Raw genomic sequence first — 20,629 nt, 5'->3', positions numbered from 1 at the left:
GACACGTATTTTTCGCATTGGAGGTCTCAGCACGGACGTGATACGAAAATCACGAAATGCGCCTAACGCGTTGGAAGCTATTCACGAACGAACTTTTGGGAGTATTCACTATTGTGGTGAGAATAAGAAAGATGCAAACGTCTCCCCGAGTACAGGATCCAGCTTCCTAACGAGCCCATCCACGGTTACATCGAAGAGATGAAGCGCCTCTTTCACCGCGCCGACCCTCAGATGACCGAGTAAAAGAAGTTTAGTTTATGTGGGTTTAACGTCCCAAAGCAGCTCAGGCTATGAGGGACACAGTAGTGAAGGGCTACGGAAATTTCTACCACAAGGGGTTCTGTCCACTGACATCGCCCAGCACACCTCTAGAATTTCGCCTCCATCGAAATTCAACAGCCGTGGGCGGGATCGAACCCACGTCTTTTTGGTCAGCAGCCGAGTGTCATAACTACTAAGCCACCGTGGTGGCTCGAGGAATAGAAAGTTAAGCTTTTAATGCGTGGCGTAAAAGAACAACTCTTTGCCAGCCTCGTCTGCCAAGGGCCAAAAATTGTCGAGGAATTCTTGCAAGAAGCCTGCACGATCGAGAAGGCCCTCGACGTCCGGGCTCGGCAGTACAACCGCCCTGCTTGTGTCTATGCAATCCGCCCAGACACGACGACCACCACTAGCGACAAACTTGCGGGATGTTATCCGCGAAATCATCCGCGAGGAGCCACGGCGACTGCGGCCATGTTCCTCACCACAGCCTCAAGCAGCGGCCTTCATGGATATGGTGCGAGAAGTGCAACAGGCTCTTGGCAGCGAGAATTCGACGGCTACACAGCGCCAGGCCATAATTTACGCCGCCGCGGTGCGCAGCGAAACACGTCCTCCCACTGAGGCCCAGGAGCCACATCATCATCATCAGCCTTACTACACCCACTGCAGGGCAAAGGCCTCTCACATGTCTCTCTAATTAACCCTATCCTTTGCCAGCTGCATCCACCATTTGCCTGCAAACTTCTTAATCTCACCCGCCCATCTAACCTTCTGCCGCCCCCTGCTGCGCTTACTTTCTCTTGGAATCTACTCCGTTAATCTTAAGGACCAGCGGTTATCTTGCCTTCGCATTACATGCCCTGCCCAAGCCCATTTCTTTCTCTTGATTTCGACTAGGATGTCATTAACCCGTGTTTGTTCCCTCACCCACTCTGCCCGCTTCCGGTCTCTTAACGTTACACCTATCATTTTTCTTTCCATGGCTCGCTGCGTTGCCCTTAACTTAAGCTGAACTCTTTTCGTTAGCCGTATACATCGCTCCAAAGATCCCAATCGCCCGTTCGCCCAACTTATTTGTAAGCTCACCGAAGAAAAGCCGACCTCTGGAGGACCCCTGACCAGCGCCGCCCGCTCTGCTTCCATTGCAACGAACCCGGCCACATTTTTCGGCATTGCCCCTACAAAACAATGTGCTTGCGTGGCTTCTGAATTGATGCCAACGACCCCGTCCCGGCCAGGGGCCACGGGATATCGATGAGTACCTGCGTGGAGAGGAGTATGTATGTACGTGCCATCTAGCCGTCGCTCCCGCTCCCCATCACTGTCCACGCCACGTTTTGCGCTGCCGGGCTGCAGCTGCGCAGCGGTTCTTCGCGGAAGGTCCCCCAGCTCCTGCTGGGGAAACTACAGAAAGCAACCTTTGGAGGTGAGGCTGCTCACCAGAGAAACGATGAAGATCCTCCACCGACCACATTCCACCCGCTACACCGATGCCGCACACAATGACAACCTCGAGCGCGATTCGAACCGCCTTCAAAACGACGCTGCTACCGAGAAAATCTTCGACACGCCATACCCACGGTTTATATACGCGAGGAAGTGGGCGATGTGCAATGCAAAAGCTAGGACATTCGACTTAGAAGTGACAATATGCATGAGTTCGAAGTGCACCAGTATCACTTACAGCTATCATGATGTCCAGTTTATTCTATACTTACCTGGCACCTCCACCAGATGTCACGTAGTGGCAGTTGCAGTCCAGCGAGCAGAAAGATAGAGAAAATGGCGTCTAAACAAAACTCTTTTTATTTGGGCTAACTTGCGCCTATAGTGGACTGAATCACTTGGTGGTGGTGTAGCAGCAAGCGTGCTTGGCGGTCATCTAGCCGAACGCCCGCCGTTCTCAGCCGTGCTCAATTTAAAGCTGACAGCGAACTTTGGAGATAAAGCGTGCAAAGTTACTAGAACATTACGGGACTACGTAGAATCGGCTCCGCCTGGTTGCTATCAATCGAAATAAATCTGGTGGCATCTCGCATCTCAAGGAAAGCGACCAAGCGGCTTGCCGGCTGCTTTGAAGAGCAAAAAACACTGCAAAGTTTCTTGGTAATCTATGCCTAATTTCAGTTCCCATTTAGCATGTTTGCCGGTGCCATACTCGATCTCTTAAAAAACCTTGGAAAAATCGAATCGCCGGTCGGACATCAGTGACTTATGGTTACAGCATTTTTTGTAGAGAAGTTTATGCCTTATGTGCAAAGGATTTAAGAACAAAGATTTTGACGTGCTCTGACACGCCTGTTAGGGAAGCTTTAATGCCAAAAGCGAACAAGACCTGCTTCTTCTCGCCGGGATGATTGCGTGAGTAACAGGAGTGAAAGGTATCGTATGTATACGAACACAATGATAATCATAAACCATGCTCGTTCGCAGCTAGCTGGCTGTTTATTATATAAAAATGGACGAAATTATCGCAGACCACATCTTTATTTTAACTGTAGCCAAGCGACTGACATCCCCATGGTTGAACGGTAGTCTAAAAGGGCCAAACAAAAAAGTCAAAGACTTCTATAGTCTTTAACACCCAACCGCTTGGGAGAAACACCACACCATCAATAAAAAATTGCAATCACTTACCGTCAAGGCCAAGCGCGCCCTATACACAGCTGTGTTTACTCAGTATGCTGAGCGCAATTCGCATGCTGGTTTCGAAGGTTATTAATCGATTCCAACAAAAAGAATGTTCTGCTCTGCCAGCCGACGGCAATAATGTCATTCCTATGCAGGAACTACAGAAACACTGAATTTTCAGAAACATTTACATAGGAACCAAATGAAAAACTTCCGGTCTCTAACACAACCACCCTGGACATGCGTACCTTAAGCCATCACACTAGTGTCAAGCGAAAGTAAAACAATATCTTTAAGTGTCATCTTATGATGGCGTGGACGATGTCAATTTAAAATTGGGAAAAACGCGAAAGAGAAGTTTGGCGACGTTCTGTCACTTATAGTTAGGAATGCTATCACCCGGAGCTGAGGCGCAGGACTGAAAGGTTGCATGGGTAGGTAGTCCCAGTCCAAAAAAATGGCCCATCAATTTAAACCAACAATCACTGAGCCACTCCCCTCATAGACATCTGTTGAAAGCTAATACAGTAATTTGTTTACTCTCACGTCGCAAACTTTCTAATATCAGTAAAGTTTTGTGACCTCAATCAGCTTGATTTCCGAAGAGGCATCTTATCCGAAACTCAACTGGGTATATTCATTAATGACATCAGTTTATCTAAACATGACTAGGTCACTGTTCACAATGCTCTTCGATTTTGAAAAAAGCTGTTGGTAACACTCCGCGCAAGCGACTCGTCCTTTGAGTTACATGTTCAAATTTTAAAACCTTATCCTCGGCTGGACGGGAACCTTCCTAGCGATTTGCATATGCTAATGGACGTTCCTCTCCTCTGGCTCCTGTTGCTTACGGAGCGCCACAAGCTTACAGTACGCAACCCTTTGACCTTTTTTTATTTTCAATAATGTCTTGCCGTCTCTCATCACATATAACGTCCGATGACTGGGTGGCAACTGCGTAAAATATCGTCGCATCTCTTATAGGAGCGATAGGACAATATTTTTATCTGACGTTAACTTCAATGACTTATGGTGGAAAAAATGGCTCTTGTTTATAAACGTTAAATAATGGTCATTGATTATATTTCACGGCGCGCAGCCCTGCTCCTCAGATGAGTGCTATATCTGTCTTAATATTAAGGGCAGCAGTGCGAAAGACGTGTTACCCATGAAAGGTCTCACCAACTCGCCTGTTTAGCTGTAGTGTTGAACTTTATCTATTGGTCCCAAATTTCTGAAATTAACTTCAGAAGGTACCTTTACGACAGCACCTCCCAATCCCTCAGCTCGTAAGCCCACTTCACGACTGAAAACCTCGACCTACCGCTTTTGTAATATCGTTTGAAAATGCTTTTATAAAATAATATACTGGAATTTGAATGCGTGTGTAGCACTAATTACGTGTGCACCAATCCCCAAAAATCTTACATTCACCTAACAAGTATTCTGCGTAATTTTGCTCCCCTTCTTGTGTGCACAGAGTTTCGTCCTTCAAGCTTATGCACTCTGGAGAACAGCACCCAGAGTTCCCTCCTGACTAACAAAATTCAACGTAGTTTTCCTGCTGGCATTTCTTCTTGGGGGCTAGTTCGTTCATGTTTTGAGGGCGGAATTCTTTTTAGCGCCGACCTTGTCCCCTATGTGTGTCGCTAAAAAGAATCCTGTTGGAAGGCGCTCCACATTTCGTTCAAAGCAATTCGCATTAGATTGCCCAACAATACTTAAAGAACAGCACACACTTATTAGAACAATGGGCGTTGCAACGTACCTGATTCCTTCGGAGTTCCTGATTGCTTGACGATGCCCTCTTTTCACGGCAGCTGAAAATAATAGCGATATATTTGAGCGTTTGAGACAAAGTTCCACGCTGATGGATTACTTGCGACAGTTTCCATATTTTCTTTCTCAATTTATCACGTCGGCTCCGAGTTCGCAGAAAGTCCCACTCGATTCGTTGTAGCTTTTTTTTTCTCTCTCGCCCAGCTCTGCGTCCGTGTGAACTTTGACGTGGCCATGGATTACACCCTTTGTTTTTCATTCGCCGTGGTGTGATTCAGCCTTCGTGACTTCTACTGCCGTGTGAAATGATGGAATTTAGCACCTAAAGGAATCATCTCTATTTTAGGCAGGTTAAAATCATTTCAAACCTTTTTTAAGGCATTAGCAGGATTAAATATCAGCGCCTCGCATAGAGCGACCTGCCTTGTTCACATTCGTGTGCAGCGTGTGCAATAGGTGTTTGGTTGTTAATTGTCCTCATTTTTGCAGCGTGCACGATCATTAGCGCATGCACAACGTTTTAAGCCTAAAGAATAGCATATAATGAACCCTGAAGTGTAATCGCAACTCCTTGAGAAAGCTTTCTGCATGGAATCTTACCAACTCTGTTGCTGGGATTCACCAAGAAAAAGGAAAGTGCACGTATAGATACTGGACTAGCAATGGTTTATTCGCACGACTCGCATATAGCAGAGCCACATCACTGTGCGCTAGCCCAGGAGTGGTACACAAATGAACCAAAAACAAAACAAACGCCTCTAGATTTAGAACTTTTAATGATTTTCCCAGGCTCAATAGTAGTAATAGGAAAAGATTCTTTTGGCCTATAAAAATTTAGAATGTAATAAAATAAAAGGCGTACCCCACGCAATAAAGCGAGAATAGATAGATAAAGAGGAGGAGGGAAAGGCAGGGATGTTAACCAGAAAGGGGTTCCGGTTGGCTACCCTGCACTGGGGAAGAGGAATTAGGGGATTAAAAGGAGGAAGAGAGAAGGAGAAAAAGGCATAACACACACACACAACGCTGTCACATTTTGTCACTCAATCTAGTCGCTCTCAAGTAGGCAAAGAGTGCCTTCTATGCCTTGAGGGCAGTCGACTGCTGTGGCCACGCACCGAGGATCTTTTGCTCTGGTAAAGGGCAAGGATCGAGGCAGTCCAGGGCACAACACAGTGTATGTGTTGCACTCGCAAATGCAGAGCAGTCACAGAAAAGATGAGCGATGGTCTCCTCACAACCACAGCTGTCACAGGCAGGGCTGTCGGCCATCCCCATCCGGAAAGCAAAGTGATTGGTAAAAGCAACATCCATCCATAAACGGCATCACAATGTTGCTTCGTGACGTGCTAAGTTACGTGGAAGACGAAGGCGCAGTCCAGGGTACAGTGCCTTGAGGCGGATGTTGGAAAACTCTCCCGTGTTCCGCGCTAAAGGTGTAAGCTCCAGCGCCAAAGGGCGAAGCCCACACGCAGCGTCAGGTCTTGATATTGGGATCCTCACTGGAAGTCCGACGTTTTGAGCAGAACGCGCAGCCGCATCGGCCTGGTGATTATCGTTAATACCACAGTGTCCTGGCAGCCATTAAAAAATGATGTCATGACCATTGGATACGGTGCCGTGGTACAGTAGACGGATCTCAGCAACAAGTTGTTCCTTCGACCTGAGGCGTAGCGCAGCTTGCACGGCTTGAAGTGCTGCTTTAGAGTCTGTGAAAACCGTCCAGTCATGTGGAGGTTCTTGACTGATGAACTCAACCGCAGCCCGTAAGGCTGCGAGTTCCGCACCAGTTGAAGATGTTGGATAGGTCGTCTTCACTTTCATGAATGTGGATCTGGCCGGTATCACCACCGACCCCGCAGAATGAAAGCGGGGAGCTTCCTATCAAGGTAAAGGATGGTCTGCAACTCGAGTGTGGGCAAAGTCTAAGGTAAAATGCTTTCAAGGCCATGGGAAAAGCAGCTTCACCTCAGTGTCTTCTTACTTTCGTTTTGTTTACGTCTTTTACCTGGTCAAGTAAAGCCGGAAGTTTGGCAAGTTGTGAATGTTCATGATGTAAAACATAGCGCGAAGGAACACGACGGACGGACAGAACAAAAATGTGCTTTTCCATGCAGAACGTGAACATAAATATTCCACACAGCATGAAAGCTTCTACAATTATAATAGGAGGGCGGTATTGACACTGGCAAAAAAGACACTAATCAAGAAGGACAAATCTGATATTTGCGAAACTAAACGAGGTATATTATTGCAGACACAACTGTCAGAAAGAATGTTCATGCAATAATTAAGAGATGAATGTGAACGACATAAAAATTATGTTGTCTGCTCGTTGTCTGCCAGCGCGGCTCATTCCATAATGTATCGAAACGTTTAGTGGTGTCTTATACTCGGTAGCCTACCCGATTACAACAAAGTTTGCGCGATCCGCGTGATGTGATGTCCGTGCACGGGTTAGTCACTCTATCGCGGCGAAAAACTACATATGCTCAAGTAATCAGCGGTGAGCTCGCACCCTAACGCCACTACCGATGGTTGACCGACAAACCAATAACCACGAACCATTAGCAGCGGCGTCGGAAAAATACACGATTGAATATTGGCAATCACTTACACTTTTGGAGAATTTGTACCAAGATTGCTTGCATTGTCGAATATATTAAGGTATTTTTGGCTGGTACTAAGGTGAAAACCTTGTTCGTATTACTCACTTTTATCCCATTTTAATTGGTGTTCTTACTGTATGAGTATATCCTCCTTACTTTTACAAACATAAACATGGTCATTTAAAATACTGTTCCTTTTTTCACAACAAATGCGATTATTTATCATTGGCACAATCTTCATCTTGTGCTGGAATGGTTCTGTTCACTTTCTCTGTGATAAACTATATTTTTGTCACCCGATCCGAAAGACATGTAACAGCACATAACTTAAAAGCATCGAGGGAAGAGAGTCTGCTCTTCTTATCGCCAGGAAAGCCCTTTTTATCGACCTTCCTTGCTCAGGCTGGGCTGTGTTTTTCAGTTTTAAATCAAGAGCCCTGCTCGCTGGCGCTGGAAAATATGTTTCATTTTTACTGGATTCTCACTACTTTTGAGACCTAAAAACTTTTTGACAAGTATTTTCAGACCACTCTAAATTGAATACTTTTTAAACGCAAGGGGATTAATTTTTTTTCACCTCAGCTCTGCACCACAGGTAACTTAGTAACAACGACTATATTTTAATTTCGTTTAGTACCTTCGAAGGCCGAGACAGGAACTACCATTAGCGACGTTTACCTCTAGACAGAACTAAAAGCAACCTCTAATCTGAATTCTGGGTAAGACGCAGGCGCTGCCTCATCGCTGCAACACTTTGCTTTGCAAAAATATGACTCCAGAGTTAGAAGCAGAGCTCTTATATGGCTTCGAAAAAACCGAAATAATAAAAAAAGACTCGAACTAGCCCATTACTAACCCGTAGGCGGGTGCGACACATGTGAGCAGGAGCTACTGCTGCTACTGCTAATGCTGTCAGGAGGAATGAAACGGAAAGTGCACAGGCCTGCCCACTGGCTCAAGCCGAACCAGTGGGCACCGCTGCACGTGCTGAAAGTAGGAGTCGAAAGATAGGAGAGGAAAGATAAAGACGCGCGCGCTCTAATATGTCCCGGGCCGATCTCGGAGGCAGTGCAATACCGGGCCAAAGTGCCGGAGTGCTTCAAGCAGTCGGCAATATTTCCAAAAATAAATTTAATATCTTGGCTGCAAATGGGACTTGTAGCAGATAATAAATCTGACATAAGATATCAAATCAGGAGCACGAGGAGTGGGAGCACGCCACTGGCGCACGTGCATGTGGCGGCAGTTTTTCCAGACTTTCGTATCGGAATTTTTACGCAACCGTTTATTGTACACAGCTGCTGGTGGTGCCATACGACTTCTGACTGTATATACCATACGTAAGCAAGTTGGGTCATTGGCGGTACGGGCTGGGCAACATTATTTTTCTTTCTTTTTTCTCTGCCCACAGTAATATATGTTTATACCATACGTAAGCCCATTGTGCCGTTAGAGGTGCGGGCTGGGCAACATTATTTTTCTTTCCTTTTTCTCTGCCCACACTAATATATGTATATACCATACGCCTCTTAGGTTGAAGGCTGGCTCTCGACAGGGATTCGAACCGTCGACATATATACCTCCAATTGTATGCATTTCGCCGAATTTCGTTCCGAATGATGTCATACGAGTAGCAGCTGCATTTATTACCTCTGTTTTCAGTGACGTGGTAATGAGGTATTAACAGTTAAAAAGGTGGCAACAGGCGTACTTACTACCTTTTTACTACCTCCTTTTTCATCGAGGTCGTAAGAAGCTAGTACAAAGGTAGCAACTGTTAAAAAGTAGTAACTTAAAAAAAGGTAGTAACAGTAGCCGTTACTACGTTTTACTGCCTTCTTTTCTAAGAGTGCACACATAGGCTAACGCAAAGTGATGCAATTGCAGTATATGCGAGTTCTTCGATTAAATAATTGCAAGTCCAGCAGCAATATATCCGCAATTCTTTTTCATTTGCACATTTTCTAGCTGCTAGGTTTGTTTCGGGGAATTCCTTCAACACAGTTTTAGGATCGCAAATGGAAAGCTTTTTCAGGGTGTTGCGGTTAAGTAACTTAGGGTGGACTCTAGCCTAATCTTTAGGCTAACAGCGTAATATATCAGGTTGCATTCCATACAAAATGTACGCCCGATCAAATGCTAACAGCTGCCTGCCGAGTTATACACGAATGTTACCTGAACAGGTCACATTCACATAATCATGCGCATGGCTAAAAAGAACATTGGAGTTATTTTAAACTCCCTGATTTTAATATTAGTCTTTCGGAGCGGAAAATCATGTCTATAATTCCTCACGCCCCTGCGAATAACCAGCGCTTGATGACGAATCATGCGACGGGGAATAATAGACATGTGCCAAGGTCAGGGTTTTGCCAATGTTTACTGAGGGGTATAGTTGCATCTGAGGGAAAAAAAATTCCAACAAAGCCAATCAATCACCGAGCACATACAGAGCATACGTTAGCAACTAAGGAGGTAAGCATAGAAGCGGTTGCGCAATTTCTAGTGGTGCTGAAGTTTGCTTTGAAACGCTCATGCATCCCTTCGTTATCACTTGGTATAAAAGAGGGCGAGCAAGGAGATATTAAACGGCCAGTGGGTATGCAGCTCGTTGCTATGTTCATTGTTTTACCAATTGTGAGCGGATCTTCAAGCACTTCTGCGTTATCTGATGCGAACTGCTTCGACAACAATGTGAAGTGCGGGCCAACAGAGATAGACAGTTGATCAAAGGAACTGGCTGTACGAGATGGAATGCTCTGAAAGAGAAGGGAGAACATAACGTGCGAGAGAAGACATCGCGGGGAGGGGGGGGGGGGCAGGAGGACCTTTTGGCTACTCCCCTCCGCAGTGGACAAGCAGGGAAGACGAAGCTCCTTGAAGGCATGTAAGGAAACAAAACGGTGTAGGATTATTAATAAACTGAGAAAATACTTGTTAAAACTTGTGTACAGGCATTTCCTGGTATACGCGGATATGAATATCAGTGCGAGTGTATACGGGTATTTCGAAATGACATGGAAACGGAGCACTTGGTGGTCATCTTCAGCTGAGATGTGGGGTACCAACTGAAGGAATGAAAGTGCAGGCTCATATGTAATTGCTGGCGTTAAGTGCAGAATTTTGGGGGCGAGGGGAGCTCTAAGAAAATGTAATAAGAAAAAAGTCATTAAATTTTAGAGACATCAATGGTAATTTAGTGAATTTGGTCTCAGTTGCATTATCATGATATCGTTGCCGTCAGTTATAGGACAATAGATAACGCCTTCACTTGCAAGTAATCGCTTGTTAGATGGGAAGCGAGATGGCAGGTCATTATTATGAATTACAAGAATGGAAAGGGCCGAGTACAGTGCCTTCTGGCGCTCCTGCAACAACGTCATCGAGAGGAGACGAACGCCTGTTAGCATATACAAACCGTTCCCTGATTGCGGTAGGATTCGTATACAGTCGAGAATAGCTTGGTTAAGATTCAAGAATGAAACTCTAAAAAAAGGTCCGCATCTTGGGAACTTTGCAAAAATAAGTGTGAAATTCAAGGAGAATGACTGATTTGTTGTGTCAGTGGGTAGACTAGAACTGCCGTTACTAATAAATTGGACTAGTTGAGTGTGCCGCAACATGCCTTTCAGAAAACCATTGTGATTCGTGTGCAAAAATTTTGGACATCAGAAACTTGGTGACCGGAGATTAAACAATATCATCCCCTAACTTTGAACTCGTGCTTTTGAGTGATGTGGAGGATGATTGAGTCAGCTATTTATTGTAATTAGAATTACCGTAGCAATCTTCCAACCTGGGTCTCAGCTACAGATGATAACGATTGCTGAAATATTACTGTTAAAAAGTACTTGTTTTTCGTTACGTTTTGCTGTTTAAAATTTAGAGCATCGGCGATGGTTGAGCATGACACCTAGAGATTGAATTAGGCTTCCATGAGGCTAGCGTGACACGGTAAAATGTGAGGCCATCTTCGGGTGATATTTTGTTGGAAATCTGAAGGGTAGCATCAGCTTCATTCAAAATACGGAATATAGCGCTTCCGGTACTTCCTGAATAAGAGTGGGCTTTCTGTTGTGGTCAAGCAGAGACAACTTTTGGCGATGGGATGGGTTAATAAATTTCCAGGTGCCTAGGACTTATGTGTAGCATACTTGGTAAGCATGCATGAATTGAAGGTGGCTTGTCCTTGGCGTTAAGGGACAAAAAATTTTTGGTCCATGGCCCGTAATTTGTTCTTGTTTGAGGTGTTTAAGCATTTAGCTGCTTCATATACCTTTCATTGTCATCATCATCATCATCAGCCTGACTACATTGACTGCAGGGCAAAGGCCTCTCCCATGTCTCTCCAATTAACCCTAACCTTTGCCAGCTGCGCCCACATTATGCCTTCCAACTTCCTAATATCATCCGCCCGCCTAACCTTCCGCCACCCCCTGCTGCGCTTGCCTTCTCTTGGAATCCACTCCGTTACCCTTAAGGACCAGCGCTTATCTTGCATTCGCAATACGTGCCCTGCCCAAGCCCATTTCTTCCTCTTGGTTTTGACTATGAAGTCATTAACCGCGCGTTTGTTCCCTCACCCACTCTGCCCGCTTCCGGTCCTTTAACGTTACACCTATCATTTTCCTTCCATGGCTCGCTGCGTTGTCCTTAACTTAAGCTGAAACCTTTTCGTTAGCCTCCACGTTTCTGCCCCTTAGGTGACTACCGGTAAGATTAAGCTGTTGTAGATTTTTTTTCTTGAGGGATAGTGGTAATCTGCTATTCATGATCTGAGAGAACCTTCCATATGCGCTCCACCTCATTCTTATACTTCTAGATATTTATCTCTCATGATCCGGATCAGCTGTCACTACCTGTCCTAAGTACACAAATTCCTTTAACACTTCCAGCACCTCATTGCCAATTGTGAACTGCTGTTCCCTTGCTAGACTGCTGAACATTCATTGTAGGATTGCATTTTACGATTTGCCACGATTTATGAAACCTGTATCTAGGTATTGTGGAATCGCTTCATGTATTGCAGATGCACATAAAATACCTAAAAAATGGACGAAATGGCTTGTGGCAAGCATTAAGAAAATGTCGGAAGAAGTGCAAGAAAGTTCATGCTTTTGAAATAGTTTGTGGTGTGTTTCTTACCGCAGTAGACATAAAGAAAGGCGTCCAATTTGATTGCTAAAGGGTCTTGTATTCCCCTGAGACTAAGAAATTTGAGCTAGCTAAAGAAGAGTCGGGAGAAAATTGCGAGTTTCCAAAGCCAACAATTGCGTACAAAAGTGCCTCAAATGATGGAGAAATGGGTGGAAAACATTTTCTGACATGATTCTGATAAAAATATTCGTAAACTGTCTTAAAACGTAGGTTATTGATGGCTAAATTAGCACTTGTACAGCAGGAAAACAAACGAGTTCTAAATATCATTTCAAGGGCTACGTTTTTAAACTGAATCAGGTTTGTATCGGTGTATCCCAAGTAATTCATTAATGAATTCCAGAATTCTTAAGTCTCGCAGTCTTAACTATTATACGGACAATGAAAAAAATTGCAACGTTTTTTCTCTATTTGGAAAATATCAGAAGTGTCAGAATTTGCGGCCCCTAGCAGCCCAACAGATATGGTTGGGAGGGTTGATCTGTTCGAGATAACGCATCATTTAGTGGCAGCAGATTAACATCGCAAAAAAAGCAGACCCAGCATAATAAAAAGCCACTTTAATTTGGAGGCATGCTAAGAATCCACGAATAGCCGGGTGACTAAGAACCTGGTGGTATTATTTGGTAGGTGTCCCCGGTACTCTCAGGATATAAATCGCAGATTGCCTGCACCTCATGATACGATAGCATGTATCATCTATGTCTGGTGAGTACTCGCCTGGGCGAACGCAGCCGTTGGCCTGTTAGCCCAAGTGCGTGGATTCCTAGAAAGGGCAAACACAGCCTGTAGCAGGTCAGGATCGATCTGGTGAGCGGATAAGATTAGGAAGTTTGCGGCGATAACAAGGCCGAAGCTGGTGTAAGGAAAGGATACGTGGAGACAAATGAGGAAGGTATTTGTTTACTGGATGTGGTTGTCTGTTAAAGATTATACGCGGTTGCGAGGCTGCCATTTATGGTATTTAGAGCCTCGATAGAGCTTTTAACATCAAATTTTCGGTTTCAGTGCATGAAAAACAGTTTGAAACTTAACTCACAGTGCTCGATATGGCGCCACAACAATGTGCACTTATCTACGCTCACTCGAACTTTTAGACGATATATTTGCACTTATCAGTCCGGCATCAGATAAGCGCGTCCTGACTCTTTCTCAACCATAAGTGGGGAGCTATATCTACTGCCAACGGCTTCCAGTCCAGCAGCAGTTTGCCGCCGGCCTGTAGTTTCGGAGCAGTAGAAAGAAAAAGGTCAGTAGAAGAGCGAGCGCCGCTACTAGGAAAAGTCTCGGAGGCGCGTTGGGTGGTGAGTGCAACTAAGTTGTTTTACCCGCACAGCGAGAAATTTCGTCGCCCTTTCCGCAGGACGCAATCAAAAACTTTTAACCTTGGGGTGTTCTGGAGATTTATTTGATCCTGTGACCGCGGCGGCCGCGTTTCGATGGAGGCGAAACGCTAAAGCGCCCGTGTGCTGTGCGATGTAAGTGCACGTTCAAGATCCCCAGTTGGTCGAAATTATTCCGGAGCCCTCCACTACGGCACCTGTTTCGTTTTTCTTCTTTCACTCTCTCCTTAACCCCTTCCTTTACGGCGCGGTTCAGGTGTCCGCCGATATGCGAAACAGAATACTGCGCCACTTCCTTCCCCCCCCCCCCCCCCACAAAAAAAACAATTTTCAATTTTTTTTTCCCAAAAATAGGGCTCCGTAAATATGTTTCAAGCAGAGTAAGGATTGCCGTCCTTTTTCGATGGATACGGCACGGAAAAAGCTGTGAAAGGAAGAGGAGGGATGTGCTGCTCAGAGAGACAATGAAAAACTAAGGTTACAACATTATCGTTGTTTTAAGGACTCGAAAGTGCTCGTTTGGAAAACCGTACTATGAACTGCCACTTAACTTTCAAACTACATTTAGGGTGTCCTATGCATGTCTTGAAAAAAAAAGCCTGGCTGCTTTCTTCTTTTTATTTCCTTGACAAAGGAAAAGTGCAGAAACTTTATGTTCCGTACCATGGTGCGAAGGTCACACTGTGGATGTATCAATAGAGGAATGCGCCGATCGTTCGAACGATAATCGATCAATGAACCATTTAATTCAATCATAACTCTAGCTCAACTAGGAGACTCCATTACTTTCGTATCAGAGAATAAAAGTTAATTCAGTTACAGCACATTGAGGTCGTAAATTTTTACCTATCAGCAGCAGATTACTTTTTTAGCGATAGCTACATTACGGTAGCATTTCGAGCCTTCAGCGTAGCGGCGCGACACCCTGTGGCGGCGAGCAGCCCTGTGGCTGCGCCGCCACACTGTCACGTGGTTGGTCACGTGGTGCGGAGCAGCTGCGGCGGAGCGGCGCCGTGGTTGATCACGTGGTTCGTTACTTGGTAGGTCTCGTGACCAAGTTCCAATCGGCCAGCTCTAGCTATCGCATCACTCCAGGCTTAACCAGAGCTAAACCACCGCCAATATTTAACCTTTAAATATTTAGCTCTCAAACACTGAAGCACTGAAGAGAATGAACATACGTCATTTTGAAACCAAGTTATCGGTACCCCCAATGAATCAATTCATGAAAGAAACGTCCCTCTTAGTTTTACGGAATGAGGTCAGTTGTCTTAGAAAACTTGGTGTCTTGGCTTGTTTAGTTCGTTAGTGCCCCAATCCTACTTCTGGCTGTTTTGACTGACACTGAAAAGCACCTTTTCCTCATGCAGTTATAATACAACGTGCAATATGAGCTTAGGCTTCTGACAGCTCCAGTTGTCACTTCTGCCCTTTTTGGAATAGCTAAATGAATCACAGTTTTATTCCTTATGCCCTTTTTTTCAAGTTTAGCTACACTAAGATGGAGTGAATGCTGCGGCAGGTGCTGTTGTCGCGAGCGCCTTAGAAAGATGACATTTTTGGGCCGCCTCACGCCAGACTCGCAACGTCTACATTCCAGTACGCACAAGTTGTAAGACGCAGTATAAGTGAAAATATTTCAAACCCTCCTTCTTGTTAAATGCTAGAATATCAACGTGCCGCACTAGCAAAACAGATTGCTGGGACGGACTCCACATACGAGAAGGCTTAGGCTTAAAGTGACGGCGATATTTAGAGCACATTTTGTGAGTATGGCACATGTGATGTCACACTGAAGAGCAAACATGTGTAGAATGAAGGCCTAAACCATTGAATTGTTGATATGCATGAGAAGCATCCTTTTCGCATTCGGGTTCTACCCTGCGTGCATAAATGTGCCCGGAAGAGTCGTATCGTTTTCCAGCCTAGTTTCACGAGTGACAAAGCTGCCATATTCACTCATCATCCTGTTTCCTATCGCGATTGTTACGAACGGTGCAGTAGCGAAAGTTATGCACGTCCAATGGAAAGCTTCTCTATCAGCGCAGATAAAGTTGTGGAAAAGTAAAGATATTGAGAGAGGTTCGCTGCATTGGGGTGGCCGTTTATCGGTACCGCGTATTAATTAAGAGAACGGCGTCCCCTCCAAGTGCATTGATAAGGAAGGTTCGTGTAGGGTTGGCTTTCTGCTAGAACATGCTTTAAAGGAAGAGTTCGACCCAGAAATACATCGTTACAATTGTTTTCTGAGATGCTACTGTTTCGTTAATCTGGCATGTTAGATCTTCCAGATTGAACAGAAGACTCTATTGCAGTTGATTCGTGTGGGGCTCGAAAATATTTGGTTTTAGACTGCGAGCGTATTAACATTGCCTGAATCTAAATACAAGGCACAGCCGCACTATATATTTATTTGTTTAGCCATCCTGATTTGAAAGTTAGTGGAATAAACAGTGAGTTATAATTCTTAGTACAAATTTTCTAAAAAATCTCCAGATTGGAATACCGCATGGTTTCACCAAGTAATGAACTGGCGCCTAGTCTGCCGAGACATTTCAAAAATTGCGGAAAGCACCTTGTTTCAACAAACTATAGGCGGCGTAACGACATTGAGAAAAGTGGAATGCAGAGACTTCATAAAGTGACTTCAATGCCGCAGTAAGATCTGCGCAAAAAGCTGGAGTATGCAGGTGTAGCGTGTCGAAGAAAAATATTTCTGCGAATATGTCACAATTACGACCTAAGTAAACTAATGTCTTACATGAACAATTAATGCTCGGCCCCGTTCTTGTTCTTACGCAGGAATGACAGTGCCAGTGAAGATGCATTCTTAATGTGAGCGTTATAGCACTACGTGCTAAGAAAGCGCTATTTCTTTAGCAGTACGCATGGCTTATGCGCACCTTCTGATTATTCTGTTTGTGTATTTATTTGTGCAAGCGTTTTGGTGTCAATGACTTCCTGTCATCATTGTGACTATAATTTATAGTTACCATAATAAACTGTAATGTGGTCATTAAACAATTCCTTTGACTTGTTATGACAACTTGCCACCATCGAAATATAGCACATTGCTGGTGTAAGGCCGGGTGCTACACAGGGCACTCTTTACAGTGTTGCACTGCATCTATAGCCCTTGCTTTTCGGCAAAAGCCGGTGTCATCCGATTTTCACACCTCGAACGGATTTATTAAAGATGTGGTTAAACCCGATTTGTGACCAAAAATACCTCTTCTAGGCGATACGCATTTCCTGTGCACAAAACTAAAGGCAGTGCACAAAGATAAGCGAGCGCCTTGTGCTTTTTCCTGACGGGTGTTTTTCATTACCAATATATTTTACGCCAACTTCAACGCTTGTTATTCATCACCGGACTTAACTTAAAGAAAGCTTCGAAAAGTACCCTCTTGAAGTCCTGTTCCAATGCGCTCTCGCGTTAAAAATAGACGCTGTGATAGTGAATTAATCTTTGTAGAGTGCTCGGAACGAAGGCGGACAAGTTTCTCACGGGCCCGAAAGTGCTGCGCCTGAAATCGCAATGTGCGCAAGAAAATTATTAAAATAAATATCTGAGTCGGCGAACAGTATTTTGAGCACGCCTTCAGTTTCTAGTGGTAATGCTAAATTATGAGCAAACGACAGAACATGTCATGCACCGTAGAAAAAAGAGTTAGCAAAACACTCGTTTTTCCAGGAGAAGATTGCCCCAGCAACCGTATTTATGCGAATTTTCTCATAATAAACCGAACGTTACCCAGAATTTCACCTAAAAGTATTGCCCAGTTTTGACACCTGACTTAAGGAAATAAATGAAGCCTATAGACGATGCCGATGATGGAAAAAATTCGCTTCAACAAAACTATTTGCAACACCCAAACCGGACGGGGACGTTAGTCCATGGCTCCTCTATGTTGCCGTTGCGGATTCTGTCCTTTCTTGTCATTCTACTCGTCTATCTCAGCGCCCTCTTTAATGAATGTTAATTTCGCGCACGCAATCCTTCTTTTGGAACTCGTGAAGCACTGATATGTCCGGAAGCGGCAGGTAGGCTACGGTGGACGCCGGATTGGTGGGCTCCGAATTAATTTAGACCACATGGGGTTCTTTAATATGTTCTGATATCCCCCAGCACACGGACGTTAAGGCAGTTCGGCTCCATTGAAATGAGCCCGCCGCGGCAGGGTTTGATCCCGCGACCTTGGATGAGGAGCCAAACTCTGAAGCCACCGAGCCATTGAACATACTTTCTTGCTGGCCTCACTACCGATCTATTAGAGTAAAACTGAAAAGAATTTCCGTTTCTTTTTTCGTGCTGTTATTATCCGTGAGGCCCAATCACCGTGTCCGGCTCAGCTGGGGGCAACTTATCAGCGCAGACATCAAATCTAATGCACTCACATGAATCTTTGCCTCGCTCTGTTGTGCTGGTTCTTAAGGGTATCGCAGTGGATTCGAAAAGATGGCAAGCGTAGCAGGAAACAGCTGAAAGTTAGGTGGGCGCGTGAGGTTAAAGAGTTTGAGAAGATACGGTGGGCGCAATGACATGGGAGAGGCCTTTTCCCTGCAGGGGGCGCCGTCATGCTGCTACTGCCGATGATGATATATCAGATATAGCACTGCTTCAGCAAACGTCCCAGCCATTGAGAGGAGCCTCAGAAACAGCGAATTGTCGGCGCATGCACGCGCCTTAGAATAAATAATGCATTAGACCCGGTCTTTAATGTTTCATGGATCCGGCGGCAGCTAGCAGTCCCTCCTGCCGGCTTCGAGTGGGGCATGTGGCGAGGTGCTGGCGGTGTCCGACGGTTCCGGCTAAATAGGCCTTTGTACGGTCGGCTTCCACGCGCTTTGTGTGGCCTACGAGCCTCATTTGGAATTCCTGCTCGCGCACCAAGCGAATTTGCGGCTCAGCTCCTAATTAGATCGCTTAACGTTGTTTCCTGCTCTTCAACGTACAGTAATTCTCCGTCACCTCTGCTTCAGCGATGCAAATTTCACATTACCGTTGTTTCCAGGAGGCCCGGAACTAATTAAAAAATACCTGGTGAAGACATGTTTCTTTTTTTGTGGCAGAGTAGCATAAACAATGAGGGACTTCAGAAAGTGAGCGAACCCTGTTAACTGCTAAAGAGAATAACTAAATTCTAATAATCAACTTGTTACGAACTACCGGGCCAAATGCCGGCAGTTACGCGATGAAAACCAGGCCGATTCGCAGATCAAAAAGACGACGCTTCATTCCAGCACGGAAATATATAGAAAAACGAAAAGAGAGAAAAAAGGATAGCGGGATCATCGACGCACGCGCGGTGACGCGCAACGGCCCCGATAGGGGATATCTACAGTACAACTCATTGAGAGATAGGCGCCTGGCGAAAATTAAAAGACTTGTAGCAGGCCACTAGTAACAGCCATAGATGATTTCAGTTTTTCGCAAACGCTGCTCCGTCGCTGCTATAGCTCAACAAATTCTGGCCATTTCTCGAGGAATTCGGAAGCCGGGCGCTTGTTGTGCAAGCACGCTGACGTTCTTCAAATCGCGTCACTTCATGGCGCACGTGACATTCTTTGCTCCGCCTGCGTTGCGGTGCTTCTCGGTGTCCCAGCCGACGCAGAGCAGAAAGTGTCGCAAGTATCGGGCGCAACGATGTGAGTTTGACTGGTGGGTGTCGCTGTGCGCGCCCTAGAGGCACTGGGTTTTTGAATGGCAAGGGAAGTGGCGAAAATCTGTTGAGTCAGACTGGTCAGTGTAGTCGCGATGTTGAAATTGTAAAACTGATATGGCTATTCGCAGCGGCTAGCTTATATCTTGGTATACAACTAGGCGCCTATTTGTAAATGTTAAAAAGCTAACTTCTAGAATCTAGGTATTCACTTTACTAGATAACACAATTCGCCTGTTTTGAGACATCTCCGAACATTGGTTAGAGGCGTTTTCCGATGGGATTCTGAAATCAAGCATAGCAAATTTTTCGCGCGCCTGCTGGCCGTTCACAAGCAATTGTATAAATAGCTCGATGTAACAAACTTATTGTAAGGAAATCCTCGATGCAACGAAGTATTCCAATTTTGTAACTTCGCCTATGTAGAACACCATGTATTTTTAGCTGCAACGTAACGAAGCAGAATTGGCCGCACTTTCAGTGTATCGAAATTTAGTTGCTGTCTGGAAATGAACCTGAAGAAATATTGTATCTATCGCAAGCGCAAGTGGTAGAGCATAGATGGTGACGGCGGGAGTGGAATAGCACTATTATAAGTGGCTGTGCGCATAGCGGGGACGATCCGACAGGTTTCAGCACATTATTAACACAGAAGTGACGCTATGGTGGAGCAATTGCCGGCAGAATAAGCAAGGCTAATCCCACTTGTAGCATACAACGCCTCAACTCAACTCGGAGCGCGTGCGAGCGAAGTGCGCATCGGAGAGCGTACGCAATATAGGCGCCATCCGGCTTTCACACACAGAGCACATAAATAGACACAAATACGACGACGATCATCGTGGCGAGTGCGCCGCTGGCCTCGCCATCTAGGGCAGTACCGGCGAGGATTGCACGAACATGTGCGGGCGAAATAAGATCAGTATTATACGTTTTTTTCCTTTTTTGCCGCCGACCTTGCTTAGGTATCTCCTGCCCTTTTTGCGAAGGGGGTCATATTTTTGGTAACTCCCAAAGAGAGACGCAGACCCTAAGAAGTATTTGGTGCGCAGAAGACACGCAGTTATGGCCCCAAGACATTGTTGTTAATAAATCACACTTAAAACAGCTCGATTACATATGGTAGAAGAACGCCATAAAGACTGAGACGATGAAATAACCGAGGCAACAGAAACTCGTGTAT

The 20,629-nt window shown here is 45.2% G+C and overlaps 1 protein-coding gene across 2 annotated transcripts in view; it reads left to right on the top strand.

The window, feature by feature from the left end:
- Positions 1 to 13,609: 13,609 nt before the first annotated feature.
- Positions 13,610 to 20,629, top strand: part of LOC144094974 (putative defense protein) — a 34,000-nt gene continuing 26,980 nt past the window's right edge. The window contains exon 1 of one of the 2 annotated variants that reach the window (XM_077628826.1): positions 13,610 to 13,744. The gene's annotated coding sequence lies outside the window, so the exon portion shown is untranslated. The remainder of the gene's footprint in view (positions 13,745 to 20,629) is intronic. The other variant, XM_077628827.1, reaches the window with a different exon arrangement.

This window comes from Amblyomma americanum, chromosome 6, assembly GCF_052857255.1.
Source record: "Amblyomma americanum isolate KBUSLIRL-KWMA chromosome 6, ASM5285725v1, whole genome shotgun sequence".
In the NCBI taxonomy this organism is placed as follows: Eukaryota; Metazoa; Arthropoda; class Arachnida; order Ixodida; family Ixodidae; genus Amblyomma; species Amblyomma americanum.
This window is presented reverse-complemented; position numbering and strand designations above follow the sequence as displayed.